Source organism: Cherax quadricarinatus, unplaced genomic scaffold, assembly GCF_038502225.1.
Source record: "Cherax quadricarinatus isolate ZL_2023a unplaced genomic scaffold, ASM3850222v1 Contig59, whole genome shotgun sequence".
In the NCBI taxonomy this organism is placed as follows: Eukaryota; Metazoa; Arthropoda; class Malacostraca; order Decapoda; family Parastacidae; genus Cherax; species Cherax quadricarinatus.
In genome coordinates, this window is record NW_027195085.1 from 292669 (window position 1) to 309177 (window position 16509).

Below are 16509 nucleotides of genomic sequence, written 5' to 3' on the forward strand. Positions count from 1 at the left end.
CAGTAAGGAATCGTTCAAGACCCTGTACACCATAAACGTCAGGCCCATACTGAAGTATCCAGCACCAGTTTTGAATATACACCTGGTTAAGCACTTCAAGAAATTAGAGAAAGTGCAAAGGTTTGCAACAAAAATAGTTCCAGAGCTAAGGGGATTGTCCTACAAAGAAAGGTTAAGGGAAATCGGCCTGATGACACTGGAGGACAGGAGGGTCAAGGGAGACATGGTAACAACATATAAAATACTGTGAGGAATTGACAAAGCAGACAAAGACAGGATGTTCCAGAGATGGGACACAGAAACAAGAGATCACAATTGGAAGTTGAAGACTCCTATGAGTCAAAGGAATGTTAGGAAGTATTTCTTCAGTCACAGAGTTGTCAGGAAGTGGAATAGCCTAGTAAGCAACATAGTGGAGGCAAGAACCACACATAGTTTTAAGAAGAGGTTTGATAAAGCTCATGGAGCAGGGAGAGAGAGGACCTAGTAGCAATCAGTGAAGAGGCAGGGCCAGGAGCTATGACTCAACCCTTGCAACCACAAATAGGTGAGTACACACACACACACATACACAAATGCAAAAAGCTCATGGAATAGGGAGAGAGCGGACATAGTAGCAATCAGCGAAGAGGTGGGGACAGGAGCTGTGACTCAACCCCTGCAACCACAACTAGGTGAACACACACACACGACCCCTGCAATCACAATTAGGTGAGTACAATAGGGTGAGTACACACCATGTGTGTGTGGGGGAGGGGGGTGTAGGATGTGTTATAATGTGCTCCACAAATTTCATTAGATATTGCTTAACTATGAAGGTTGGTGAGGAAGCAACTGTTCAGTGACACTGTACTTCCTACAAACACTAGCAGAAGTAAGATAACTCTTTATGGAAAGTAATATCGGCAAAATCAGTGATATTTAGTGTTTTATGGTGGCTTAGTGTGTACGAGGGAATGCTGGCAGGCCTAAGTATTGACATCACTATTGCCTTCACAGTGGGTATCTAATATACTCACTTTGGTGCTATGTAATAACATTGGGTGCTTTATAGCGACGTGATTGTGAACATCTGTAACATCGTGATTTGTGTTAACAACTTTCAATAGAAGGAAACATGGATAACATTCAAACAGTTTGTTATTAAATGATAGCGTTAAGGCTGTGGAAAATTTGATGCAATTTTCCCAAAAAATTATACTGTCTAAATTCTACAATAGGAATATGTACAATTAATGTGTTGCTGTTGGTTTAAAATATATTTGAAAGTGAAAAGAGAACCAACAGCAGGAGTCCTGGCACATGCGCAAGGAGACACATGGGCATGGGTAGTCACGTAAGTATTCACAAATGGTGTGGGTGTCTGGCTAAAATGGAGTTAGGGATTTGGCAATCATAAAAGCTGAGGTGTAATTAGAGACCTCACTTCACAATACGGAATGTGGTAATGGTTCCCGAGTTGCAGTGTGGAACATCAAGTCCAGGAAACCCCTATAATAGGGTAGTGAAGTTGTTAAACAGTGAGGGATGCTGAGCCAGGAACAAGGCGACTATACCTGTCGCTTCAATCACCACTCATTGGGCTCATGTCTTCATGGAGCAATTTCTAACACGTGTAAATTAATGGGACATTAAGTCGTCTTGGGAACTGTGGAAGAATTAGTGACAATAACTTTAATTTAAGGGAATGCGTGAAGTGATACGAGTCACCATTCCCCGAGTGACTGCGTGTTAAACTCATGGCCCTGTTCCAAAGACCACAGAGTTTTTATGGAATCTCATCTCCTAAATTGGGACAACCCAAGTGATATCATAGTCCTACTGGAAGAAGAACGACACAGATTTGGCAGGACATAGAGAAAGACAAAGAATGCTGCCTCCTCACCCACAGTTAAGTAACCCTTATTATATCAGACCAATAACTGGCCAGTTAGGTATTATAACAGGACAGGTACTGTGGGTGCTCCAACGACCTCCAGTGACTACCAATGAAATTGGGTAAGTGGTGGTCTTATTATGTTGACACGTGTAACCCTTCCTCCCTCTTCTAATCAGTCCACTAGTAATGGTAGCACCATACTTGCTGGTGCTATCCATCTTTAATCCATAGTACTGGTCTAGGATAGATGTGCCTAGTGTGTGTGGTATCGGAGAGAGTCGCTTGGTGCGACCAGGAGTGACTCAAGTTTTCCCACAAGCCTCTGCGGGGTAACTACTGTAAACAATGTATGGCTGTCACCTCCTAATGAGATTATTTGTAAGAATGCGATGATGAGGCTCATACAGGTAATCTTTTAATCCCCCACAAAGGCTATCACTTAATAACAAGAACACTCTCCTGGCTGGCTGGCCACCACCCACTACCACCCACCAAAACCTACCCCCACAACCTATCCTCACAACCTACCCCCACACTACCACCACACCTACCACTCTCTCCTGCAGATCTTAACTGTAATCTTGCAAACTTTCCTCTGTGATGCCTTTGCATTGCAAAATAGCAAGAATATCTTCACTATCTGGCTATTATGCTAAGAGCTACTGCAGTGTTTGTGGATATACTACAAGAGACAAAATACTTCTGCCACAGACTGCATGACAGAAGTATTTTGTGTAGCCAGATAGAATATCTCAGGAGCTTGAAAGACATTCAAGTTCCTATGACACAACACTAAGTTTCAGAGGCCCCTCAAGTACTCCACTCAAATAATCAAGACTGCCCTAATGAGATAATCATCAAGGAGAATAACTTCATAAGCTCCACAACACATTAGATTTTGTTCCATGTATTGCAGAAGGCCAGCCCAGGTTAACATCAAGGGACATTAGCTGATCAGTTGATGCAGATACTATTGACAAAGCCTGGAATACTCACACTGAGAATAACCCAACAACAAATACCTGGTGAAAATCTGTCAGTACTAGGGCTTCACAGACATACAGAGCTCAAAACATTGTATCTGAAAATTTTAATACAACTTCTTTGACCACTGCAGAGGGAACAGATCTATTACCCAGTTCTCCTACACCTGACATCACTGCTCCAACACCTGCCAGTACACCTGAGAATACACCTGCCATCACTGCTCCAACACTTGCCAGTACACCTGAGAATACACCTGCCATCACTGCTCCAACACCTGCCAGTACACCTGAGAATACACCTGCCATCACTGCTCCAACACCTGCCAGTACACCTGGCAGTTGCAGCATTGCTCCATCTGCCAATACCAAGCCAGGATTTTCTCCACTAGATTGATGTAGCTAATAAACAGGTGATCAACACTGCTAAGTGCTTAGCAGGCTGCTACTGCTAAGTACAAGACTTGGAGAAGGTATAACAGGCATCCCACTATCTACAACAGGAACATGTACAGGCAAGCCTGTTGGCAAATGGGAGAAGTCCAAAAGTGGGTCATCTCTAGATGGGAGACTGACACATTTATTTATTTATTTTTATTTTATTTATTTAATGTCTTTGCAAACAGTACATTGAGATTGTGTATATACAATAGTGGGTTGCAATACAAAGAGAGCCTCTATTATGCCTTGGCATTATGGGCCAACTTAACATTATTGGCTTACATTCTACTTAATACTAAGGAGTAGTATATCATAGTTGTACAGTAGGAAAGTAATTATTTCATAGTTGTACAGTAGAATATTAATTATAAATGAATCAAAATTTGTATAATACAAAGATATATTTATATTCTAAAATGCTTTTGTGAAAAACAATGATTCAATTATATTCCTGTCAGCAATGGATAAAAGGTTCAATGTGATTGTTTCAGTTATGATGTGGGAGTACATAGGTGAGTAAATGTGTACTGAGTATTTAGCATTTAGTCTAGGGTGATTAAGTGGCTTTTGAGAAGAGTCTTAAACTGATTTTCAGACTGGGTTACTTAAATATCTTCTGGTAATGAATTCCATATTTTGGGGCCCTTTATGTGCATAGAGTTTTTACACAGTGTGATATGGACACGAGGTATATCAAAAAGAGATCTGTGTCTTGTGTTGTGGTCATGTGTCCTGTTTAGGTTGGTGAGGAAAAGTTTGAGTGGGGGGTTTATATTTGCATATATTGTTCTGTGTATGTAGTAGGCACATGAATAAGTATGGATGTTCTTAATGGTAAGCAGATTCAGACTTTTGAAAATTGGTGGAGTATGCTGGCAGGAGTGGGAATTTGTTATCATTCTTACTGCTGCCTTTTGCTGGGTTATTAGGGGTTTTAGGTGATTGGATGTTGTTGATCCCCATGCACAAATTCCATATGTAAGATAAGGGTATATGAGTGAATGGTACAGTGCTGGCATCAGGTAGACTGAGCTCAAAAACCTGGTGGTCCTTGGTCAAGGACAGACGAAATTATTCCACCTTTAAATCAACTGTATGTGACCACCGACATTTTTGCCGAACGCTATGCTGCCAAGATGCAAGTTCCTGGTTCAGCAAGGGAATCTACTTGGCTACTAGCCACAAGAACTGTCAAAATTATCAGTAGTGACAATAAGGGAGAATGAAAAAGTACCTTCTCCTTAAATACCTGGACCAAAAAAAAAAAAAAATGTGGGCCCCAATAAGTTGAGCCCAAGACTGCTAAGTAGATGAACAGACCAGCTAGTAGCACTGTTAACTCACATCTATCAACATTGCCTAACACAGTGCAAATGGTTTTCTCTGTGGAAAGAGGCAAATGTAGTTCCTGATCACAAAAAGAAGAGCAAAGCAGAAATCAGCAACTATAGACCAGTGTCACTCATGTCAATCACTGAAAAGATCCTTGAAACAATAATCTCAAGGCAGATGACAGAGTTTGTCAACCATTCGTTTCTTTGTGACCATTAATATGGCTTATCTGCTGTTGGACCTCTCCACTAAGTGGTATCAGACACTGGATTAATCGAAAATCAGTTGGACATTGCTGGTGCTTTTGACTGAGTATGACACCAGGGACTCTTGGCAAAACTTCAACCACTGGGAACTGCAGGCTCTGCACTATGTCAACCCTGTGATTACCTTCAAGATAATCACAGTTCTCAATGGGACAGAGTCAGCAAGACGTCCTATTCGTGCAAGTGTTCCACAGGGAAGTTTACTTGGGCCATTATGGAATGTCTACTTTAATGATCTTCATCTCATCCCAGAATCCCAAGCACATGCAGACGACTGTACTCTAACATTTACTTATCCAAGAGAGGAAATGCCAGCTGCTCTAAGTTACATCAACCACCATCTTACAGCTATATCAGCCTATGGAAAAACAATGGCAGGTCACATTTACTTCTGAGAATTATTATTATTATTATTATTATTATTATTATTATTATTATTATTATTATTATTATTATTAGAGGGGAGTGCTAAACCTGTAGGATTATACAGTGCATGTGGGGTAGGGAACAGAAGGTATTCAGGCTCAGTTCAGGGAACTGAAGCACAGATCCAATTCCCTAGATCAAGAGCCCCTCACCTGAAGGGTGCTTCTGAGAAAACACAAATGATGATCTCTAGGCATCATGATGGTAATGCTGGAGCAGTGGAATGAATGAATTGGAAAGTGTTGGTACCCAGGGATGAAGGTGATATCCTTGGGGTGATATTTGATTCCAGACCGACTAAGATTAGATTAGATTTTTTATTTTGACAAATTACATGGTTGTACAGAGGAATATAATAGTTGGGTGTACATGCCAAAAGCCCCTCTGTATGCTGAGCATTTTGGGCAAACTTAAAGATTAACTTAAGAATAGTAAGGCAATAATACATAGTCCATATGGTCATTAGATGAGTTAGAGTGAGTACAGGAGAATTAAATATTATATCAGGTGATGCTACATGGTTTTGATAAGTCTAGTAGAGGCTTTTTACACTGTTGAATTAGTTAATAAAGATTACAGTATTACAATGTAACAATTTAAAACAATTTACAGTGTGATGTATTACAATTTAGTACTGTTTAAAACAATGAAATCTGGTATTACAATGGAACAATTTACATTATGATGTACTGTATTACAATCTACTATTATTTAAAACAGTGAAAAGAACAGACATCCTAATTTCATAGTAGTAAGTGGTTGAGCATTCATCAGCACAATATGAGTAGCTTTCGAGAAACTGGTAGTGGTTAGGTATGGTTTGTCTGGTTAATTTTGGGTAAAGAGGTGATTTCTTATTTGGGCCTTAAACTAATCTGCAGACAGGGGTCCTTTAGTTTGTTCTGGCAATAAATTCCAGATCCTTGGGCCTTTTATGTGCATAGCATTTTTACATAGGGAGAAATGAACATGGGGAGATCCAAGAGTGATCTGTGTCTTGTATTATGGTTGTGTGTTCTGAAGGAGTTTAAGAGGAGGGCTTACATTAGAGTATAGTGTTCTGTGCATGTAGTAGGCACAATAATAAGTGTGGATGTTTTGTATATTTAGTCTCTTGAAAATTGGTGGAGTATGTTGTCTAACGCAGGAGTTAGTAATCAATGGCACTGCAGCTTTTTGCTGGGTTATTAAAGACTTAAAGTGATTTGCTGTGGTTGATCCTCATGCATAAATACCATAGGCAAGGTAAGGGTAAATGAGAGAGTGGTACAAAGTTAGAAGAGCTGTTTGGGGTACATTATACCATATCTTTGAAAGGATGCCTGCTGTTTTGGAGACTTTCTTGAAAATTTGCCGTATGTGTGTCTGAAATTTGAGACTGCAGTCAAGGTGGAGACCTAGAAATTTGCCCTCTGCCTGTCTCAAGATAGGTGAACCATTTATCAGTATGTTTAGCTGTACATTTGAAGCTCTGTTTCCAAAAAGCATGAAGTAGGTAATGTCAATATTGAGAGTAAGTTTGTTGGTAAATATCCAAGTAGATATTTTCAGCAGTTCACCATTTGCTGTGTCTGTTAGTATGGTTGGGTTTGGGTGAGGAAAGACATAAGTTGTGTCATCTGCAAATAAAATGGATTTAACCTCTAAACGGTCCAAACGTACATATACGTTCTCTTCCCCAGAGCCCTGAATATTTTGAAAAATAAAAAAATAATTTTTGTCCACTGAAAAAAGGAGAAAAACTTTCTAAGTGTTATAGGACTAAAATAAAAAAATTAGGGTCAGTACTTACTGAAATATGAGGCTGCAAAGTTGGCACCTAATGCTCACCTGACGGCAATATCGAGTCCTGCTGCTTGAGGAAGTGTTGCCAATATACCATTTTTTCTCATTTCTATATTACATAGTTTATATAATTTTTATGTTCTGATAATGACAATTTATTGTAGCTCATGGCATTTCATAACCAATCTTTGTTCTGACACTAATATTAGGTACTGAAATTGTTCTCAGATTGTCACAAACACATTGACAGGTGGACATTTACACCTGCCTTGGTCATTTACTATTGTCAAGGAAAATATACAAAATATTTATAGGTCCCAGCAATGTTTTGGATATATGGGAGTATAGAAGAAGAAGAAGGAAGAAGGAGGAGGAAGAAGGAAGAAGAAGGAAGAAGTACGTATAACTGTATCTGTGTGTAAATACAAAGCACCTATACGAAAAACAGTACAGAATGGGTCACATAACCAGAGACCAAACAAAACGTTACTCGTCAATCCTAACCAGCCTGATAAGAAGGGCTAAAAAACTGTATTATGAGAATAGATTATCCAACTTACGAGGTGATATAAAAAAGACCTGGAAAACCTTATCAGCAATTCTAGGAACAAAAAAGATATCACGAAATAGCGAAATTGAATTAACAAAACCAGATGAACCCCAACTCCCACCAACAGAAACAGCAAACAGACTCAATAATTTCTTCTCCACTATAGGAAAAAACCTTGCCAATAAAATCCCAAGCTCAGATACCCCACCCAATGACTACCTCACTGGCAACTACCCGAACACACTGTTCCTAGCTCCGACTAACCCATACGAAGTCTCCCTTATTATCAACACACTAAAAAACAAGACAGGAGATTTAAATACCTTACCACCCTTTATATACAAAAAAGCATCACAAGTACTATCACCAATCATTGCAACACTCTTTAACAAATCCATAGAATCCTCTACCTTCCCTACAGTTCTCAAAATAGCAAGGGTCACCCCGATCCATAAAGGAGGAGACCAAACAGACTTGAATAACTATAGGCCAATATCCAATTTACACCCTCTCTCTAAAATTTCGAAAAATTAATTCATAAGCGAATCTATTCCTACCTCATCTCCCACAACATACTCAACCCCTGTCAATTTGGGTTCAGGCCTAATAAAAATACTAATGATGCTATTATACACATGCTAGAACACATATACACTGCAATAGAGAAAAAAGAAGTCCCACTGGGGATCTTCATAGACTTACTAGACTTACGTAAAGCTTTTGATACAGTTGACCATGACTTGCTCCACGTAAAATTGTCGCACTATGGTATAAGAGGGCACTCCCTCAACTACCTAAAGTCTTACCTCAGCAACAGAAACCAATATGTGTACACAAACGAGGCAAACTCTTCAGCAAGGTACTAACAACATTGATTGTAGCTCTAGTTCCATGGATCAAGACACCTTCAGCATTAACAAGGTACAAACAACATTGAAGGTAGCTCCACTTCCTTGGATCAAGAGACCTTCAGCGTCATCAATGTACTAACAACTTTGAAGGCAGCTCTAGTTCCATGCATCAAGAGACCTTCACCATCATCAATATACTAACAACCTTGATGGTAGCTCTAGTTCCATGGATCAAGAGACCTTCATCATCATCAAGGCAGTAACAACCATGAAGGTAGCTCTAGTTCCATTGATCAAGAGACCTTCAGCATCATCAAGGATATAACAACCTTCAAGGTAGCTCTAGTTTCATGGATCAAGAGACCATCAGCAGCATCAAATTAGTAACACCTTTCAAGGTAGCTCTAGTTCCATGGATCAACGGATCTTCAGCATCATCAAGGCAGTAACTCATGTTCCATGGAACAACACACCGTCAGCATCATGAAGGTAGTAACAACCTTGAATATAGCTCTACTTCCATGGATCAAGAGACCTCCACCATCATCAAAGTACTAACAACCTTGAAGGTAGCGCTAGTTCCAAGGATCAAGAGACCAGCATCATCAAGGCAGTAACAACCTTGAAGGTAGCTCTAGTTCTTGGGATCAAGAGACCTTCAGCATCATCAAGTTACCAACAACTCTGAAGGTAGCTCTAGTTCCATGAATCAAGAGACCTTCAGCATCATCAAGGCAGAAACAACCTTGAAGGTACCTCTAGTTCCACGGATCAAGAGACCTTCAGCATCATCAAGGTACTAACAACATTGAAGGTACCTCTAGTTCCAAGGATCAAGAGACCTTCAGAATCATCAAGGTAATAACAACCTTGAAGGTAGCTCTAGTTCCATGAATCAAGAGACCTATAGCACCATCAAGGTTCTAACTACCTGGAAGGAAGCTCCAGTTACATGGATCATGAGAGATTCAGCATCAAGGTACTAACAACCTTTAAGGTAGCTCTACTTCCATGGATCAAGAGACCATCAGCATCAACAAGGCAGTAACCACCTTGAAGGTAGCTCTACTTCCATGGATCAAGAGACCTTCAGTATCAACAAGGCAGTAACACCCTTGAAGGAAACCCTAGTTCCATGGATCAAGAGACCTTCAGCATCATCAAGGTACTAACAACCATGAAGCTAGCGCGTTCCATGGATCAAGAGACCTTCATCATCATCAAGGTACTAACAACATTGAAGGTAACTCTAGTTCCATGGATCAAGAGACCTTCATCAACATCAAGGTACTAACAACCATGAAGCTAGCTCGTTCTATAGATCAAGAGTCCTTCATCATCATCAAGGTACTAACAACATTGAAGGTAACTCTAGTTCCATGGATCAAGAGACCTTCATCATCAAGGTACTAACAACATTGAAGGTAACTCTAGTTCCATGGATCAAGAGACCTTCATCATCAAGGTACTAACAACATTGAAGCTAGCTCATTCCATGGATCAAGAGACCTTCATCATCATCAAGGTACTAACAACATTGAAGGTAACTCTAGTTCCATGGATCAAGAGACCATCATCATCATCATCAAGGTACTAACAACATTGAAGGTAACTCTAGTTCCATGGATCAAGAGACCTTCATCAACATCAAGGTACTAACAACCATGAAGCTAGCTCGTTCTATAGATCAAGAGACCTTCATCATCATCAAGGTACTAACAACATTGAAGGTAACTCTAGTTCCATAGATCAAGAGACCTTCATCATCATCAAGGTACTAACAACATTGAAGGTAACTCTAGTTCCATGGATCAAGAGACCTTCATCATCATCAAGGTACTAACAACATTGAAGCTAGCTCGTTCCATGGATCAAGAGACCTTCATCATCATCAAGGTACTAACATTGAAGGTAACTCTAGTTCCATGGATCAAGAGACCATCATCATCATCAAGGTACTAACAACATTGAAGGTAACTCTAGTTCCATGGACCAAGAGACCTTCATCATCATCAAGGTACTAACAACCATGAAGCTAGCTCGTTCCATGGATCAAGAGACCTTCATCATCAAGGTACTAACAACCAAGAAGCTAGCTCGTTCCATGGATCAAGAGACCATCATCATCAAGGTACTAACAACCATGAAGCTAGCTCGTTCCATGGATCAAGAGACCTTCAGCATCATCAAGGTACTAACAACATTGAAGGTAACTCTAGTTCCATGGATCAAGAGACCTTCACCATCATCAAGGTACTAACAACATTGAAGGTAACTCTAGTTCCATGGATCAAAAGACCTTCACCATCATCAAGGTACTAACAACATTGAAGGTAACTCTAGTTCCATGGATCAAAACACCTTCAGCAACAACAAAGAACTAATAACCTTAAAGAGAGTTCTTGCTCCATGGATTAAGAGACCTCCAGCATCATCAAGGTACTAACATCCTTCAAGGTACATCCAGTTCCGAGGATCAAGAGACCTTCAGCATCAACAATGTAGTAACAACCTTGAATTTAGCTCTAGTTCTATGGATCAAGATACCTTCAGCAAGATCAAGGTACTAACAACACTGAAGGTACCTCTAGTTCTATGGATCAAGAGCTCTACCTTCAGCATCATCAAGGTAGTAACAACCTTCAAGGTACCTCTGTTTCCATGAATCAAAAGACCTTCAGCATCATCAAGGTAATAACCTTGAAGGTAGGTCCAGTTCCGTGGATCAAGATACCTTCAGCATCAAGGTAGCAACAACTCTGAAGGTAGCTCAAGTTACATGGATCAAGAAACCTTCAGTATCATCAAGGTACTTGCAACGATGATGCTAGCTCCAGTTCCATGGATCAAGAGACCGTCAGCATCATTAAGGCACTAACAACCATGAATGTTGCTCTAGTTCCATGGATCAAGAGACCTTGAGCATCATCAAGGTACTAGCAACCTTGAAGGTAACTCTAGTTCCATGGATCACGACACCTCCATGATCATCAAGGTACTAAAAACCATGAAGCTAGTGCTAGTTCCATGGATCAAGAGACTTTCAGCATCATCAAGGTAGTAACAACCTTAAAGGTAGCTCTAGTTGCATGGATCAAGAGACCTTAAGCATCATCAAGGTACTAATAACCTTGAACATAGCTCTAGTTCCATGGATCAAAAGACTTTCAGCATCATCAAGGTACTAACAACATTGAAGATAACTCTAGTTCCATGGATCAAGAGACCTTCATCATCATCAAGGTACTAACAACATTGAAGGTAACTAGCTCCATGGATCAAGAGACCTTCATCATCATCACGGTACTAATAACATTGAAGGTAACTCTAGTTTCATGGATCAAGAGACCTTCAGCATCATCAAGGCACTAACAACATTGAAGGTAACTCTAGTTCCATGGATCAAGAGACCTTCATCATCATCAAGGTACTAACAACATTGAAGATAACTCTAGTTCCATGGATCAAGAGACCTTCATCATCATCAAGGTACTAACAACATTGAAGGTAACTTTAGTTCCATGGATCAAGAGACCTTCATCATCATCAAGGTACTAACAACATTGAAGGTAACTCTAGCTGCATGGATCAAGAGACCATCATCATCAAGGTACTAGCAACATTGAAGGTAGCTCTAGTTCCATGGATCAAGAGACCTTCATCATCATCAAGGTACTAGCAACATTGAAGGTAGCTCTAGTTCCATGGATCAAGAGACCTTCATCATCATCAAGGTACTAACAACATTGAAGGTAGCTCTAGTTCCATGGATCAAGAGACCATCATCATCAAGGTACTAACAACATTGAAGGTAACTCTAGTTGCATGGATCAAGAGACCTTCATCATCATCAAGGTCCTAACAACATTGAAGGTAGATCTAGTTCTATGGATCAAAAGACCATCAACATCAAGGTACTAACATTGAAGGTAGCTCTAGTTCTATGGATCAAGAGACCTTCATCATCATCAAGGTACTAACAACATTGAAGGTAGCTAATTCTATGGATCAAGAGACCTTCAGCATCATCAAGGTACTAACAACATTGAAGGTAGCTCTAGTTCCATGGATCAAGAGACCTTCATCATAATCAAGGTACTAACAACATTGAAGGTAGCTCTAGTTCCATGGATCAAGAGGCCTTCAGCATCATCAAGGTACTAACAAGGTAGTACCTTGATAAGGTAAGTGTAATAAGCAGTAAAACAAGACTCAGCTGATCCTCCTCTGATGTTGACACAAAAATATTATTCAAACCTCACCTAGTGGTGCCTGCAGCAGGTGGTGCAGCTGCAGCAGACGGTGTACAGCAGCTGGTCGTACAGCAGCTGGTTGTTGTTGTTGTGGTTTACAGGGCCACTGACAGCGTACGCCGTATCGAACCCTGCATCCCAGCGCTTGGTGTAAGAACCTCCAGTAAGTAAGTTTATTCAGGTATACACAAATACAGTTACATATATTATCATACATAACAGCATATGTGTAGAGAATGCGCAAGTACAAGCCAAAATCTTCTGACGGTCGAGAGGGCCAACCCGCTCCCCACTGAGAAGGAGAGGTGGCCTGGTGGCAAAGGCTCTCGTTTCACACGGTGTGAGTCCGGGTTCGATTACCAGCGAAGTCTTAGCTTATCTTCATTATGCACTCTATGCCTATCCTGTGGGCGGAAGTCAAAGGATTACAGACGTACATAGTGGGTCAAGGGACTGGGCTTATGGAAATTTCTAGGGGTGTTATCTGTACATACCTCAACATTACATGCACATGAGTAATCTCATTGGGAGACAACAACTATATTGTTTACCGTAGTCACCTCGTGTAGACATGTGAGAAAACTTAACCACCCCTGGTCACTGCAGGTGGTCCCTTCGACCTCACAATCTTATCCATATCTATCCGAGACCAGTATAAATTGGATAGCACCCACAAGTACAGCGCTACTAATTAATTGTGGACTGTATAGATTACCTGGAGTTTACCTGGAGAGAGTTCCGGGGGTCAACGCCCCCGCGACCCGGTCTGTGACCAGGCCTCCTGGTGGATCAGAGCCTGATCAACCAGGCTGTTGCTGCTGGCTGCACGCAAACCAACGTACGAGCCACAGCCCGGCTGATCCGGAACTGACTTTAGGTGCTTGTCCAGTGCCAGCTTGAAGACTGCCAGGGGTCTGTTGGTAATCCCCCTTATGTGTGCTGGGAGGCAGTTGAACAGTCTTGGGCCCCTGACACTTATTGTATGGTCTCTTAACGTGCTAGTGACACCCCTGCTTTTCATTGGGGGGATGGTGCATCGTCTGCCAAGTCTTTTGCTTTCATAGTGAGTGATTTTCGTGTGCAAGTTCGGTACTAGTCCCTCTAGGATTTTCCAGGTGTATATAATCATGTATCTCTCCCTCCTGCGTTCCAGGGAATACAGGTTTAGGAACCTCAAGCGCTCCCAATAATTGAGGTGTTTTATCTCCGTTATGCGCGCCGTGAAAGTTCTCTGTACATTTTCTAGGTTGGCAATTTCACCTGCCTTGAAAGGTGCTGTTAGTGTGCAGCAATATTCCAGCCTAGATAGAACAAGTGACCTGAAGAGTGTCATCATGGGCTTGGCCTCCCTAGTTTTGAAGGTTCTCATTATCCATCCTGTCATTTTTCTAGCAGATGCGATTGATACAATGTTATGGTCCTTGAAGGTGAGATCCTCCGACATGATCACTCCCAGGTCTTTGACGTTGGTGTTTCGCTCTATTTTGTGGCCAGAATTTGTTTTGTACTCTGATGAAGATTTAATTTCCTCATGTTTACCATATCTGAGTAATTGAAATTTCTCATCGTTGAACTTCATATTGTTTTCTGCAGCCCACTGAAAGATTTGGTTGATGTCCGCCTGGAGCCTTGCAGTGTCTGCAATGGAAGACACTGTCATGCAGATTCGGGTGTCGTCTGCAAAGGAAGACACGGTGCTGTGGCTGACATCCTTGTCTATGTCGGATATGAGGATGAGGAACAAGATGGGAGCGAGTACTGTGCCTTGTGGAACAGAGCTTTTCACCGTAGCTGCCTCGGACTTTACTCTGTTGACGACTACTCTCTGTGTTCTGTTAGTCAGGAAATTATAGATCCATCGACCGACTTTTCCTGTTATTCCTTTAGCACGCATTTTGTGCGCTATTACGCCATGGTCACACTTGTCGAAGGCTTTTGCAAAGTCTGTATATATTACATCTGCATTCTTTTTGTCTTCTAGTGCATTTAGGACCTTGTCGTAGTGATCCAATAGTTGAGACAGACAGGAGCGACCTGTTCTAAACCCATGTTGCCCTGGGTTGTGTAACTGATGGGTTTCTAGATGGGTGGTGATCTTGCTTCTTAGGACCCTTTCAAAGATTTTTATGATATGGGATGTTAGTGCTATTGGTCTGTAGTTCTTTGCTGTTGCTTTACTGCCCCCTTTGTGGAGTGGGGCTATGTCTGTTGTTTTTAGTAACTGTGGGACGACCCCCGTGTCCATGCTCCCTCTCCATAGGATGGAAAAGGCTCGTGATAGAGGCTTCTTGCAGTTCTTGATGAACACAGAGTTCCATGAGTCTGGCCCTGGGGCAGAGTGCATGGGCATGTCATTTATCGCCTGTTCGAAGTCATTTGGCGTCAGGATAACATCGGATAGGCTTGTGTTAATCAAATTTTGTGGCTCTCTCATAAAAAATTCATTTTGATCTTCGACTCTCAGTCTGGTTAGCGGCTTGCTAAAAACTGAGTCATATTGGGACTTGAGTAGCTCACTCATTTCCTTGCTGTCATCTGTGTAGGACCCATCTTGTTTAAGTAGGGGCCCAATACTGGACGTTGTTCTCGATTTTGATTTGGCATAGGAGAAGAAATACTTTGGGTTTCTTTCGATTTCATTTATGGCTTTTAGTTCTTCCCGCGATTCCTGACTCCTAAAGGGGGAATTCAGGGGTAACTTTTTTTTTTTTTTATTTTTCGTTCGATTTCTTTCATTTTTTTTGTACGTAAAGAAGCACCTTTCAATAGTAATGTGACCAAGTTTCAATAAGATAGCTCAAAAAACAACTGAGAAAAAAATTATTTACTAATAATCATACATATTGCAAGGTACCGTCGAAGTGGGACTTGGAGAAGTTGTTTTGGCATTATCTACGCATAAAACAATGCTAAACTGTATTTCTAGTGGATAGCCGTTCTGTAATTTATCCTTTCTTCATTCTTAAAAAAAATAAATTTTGTATGTTTTTTGACTTTCAGCCAAATATCTGACTTTTGCCCTCACAAAAATCAAAAACAAATTATGATATCTCAAAAAGCGATCCACTAGCTTGTAAAACAATCTTTCCTTTATGTTCTCTGTGAATTTCATTACATTCCTGCTATTATTAACGAAGGGGTTTGCTCATATATGTGAATAACTTACTTCCGAGATAATCCGCGAAACAGCCGGACCACCAATTTTTTTTTTTTTTTTCGAGAAAATAACATTTTTCTCAGTCTTATACTGCATTACGAGTGTATATCATAGTTAACCATGTTAGTTTTCTTTAATATAAGGACCCTGGAGGTGAGAGAAAGAGAATGGAAGCCCCTCTCTGAGAATGGGAATCTATTATTCCCGATGGAGCGCTCTGGGAATATGCCATATATTATTCATTCTGGAGTATTTACCATACTTCTTTGTTATTTATATTGTTTATTATGTCATATTAGATCAATTGTGATAGATAAATAAGCCGTAGAAGCTATAATAGCGTTATATTTAGCCATATTCCCCGGCCACCCCGAGACTGGAATTTTCCATGACGTCAGCAAAATGGTGTCGGGAGGTTCCTGGTTGGTTGGAACTCTACGTATAAGTCCCACCCACTGTATTATGATACCAAATCGTCAATTATTATCTTAGAAAGAATAATACAGTAAATACACGAAAAAAAAAACGGAAAAAAAAAAAATTGATGACGGGTGAGCACACCTGTCGCGGGTGGTGACGTCACCCC

At 40.7% G+C, this 16509-nt stretch overlaps 1 protein-coding gene across 1 annotated transcript in view; it reads right to left on the reverse strand.

Annotated features, from left to right (window-relative positions):
• LOC128700665 (zinc finger protein 84-like) overlaps positions 1-12875 on the reverse strand; it is a 72784-nt gene extending 59909 nt beyond the window's left edge. The window contains exon 1 of the mRNA XM_070079966.1: positions 12776-12875. The gene's annotated coding sequence lies outside the window, so the exon portion shown is untranslated. The remainder of the gene's footprint in view (positions 1-12775) is intronic.
• Between the last annotated feature and the right edge of the window lie 3634 nt (positions 12876-16509).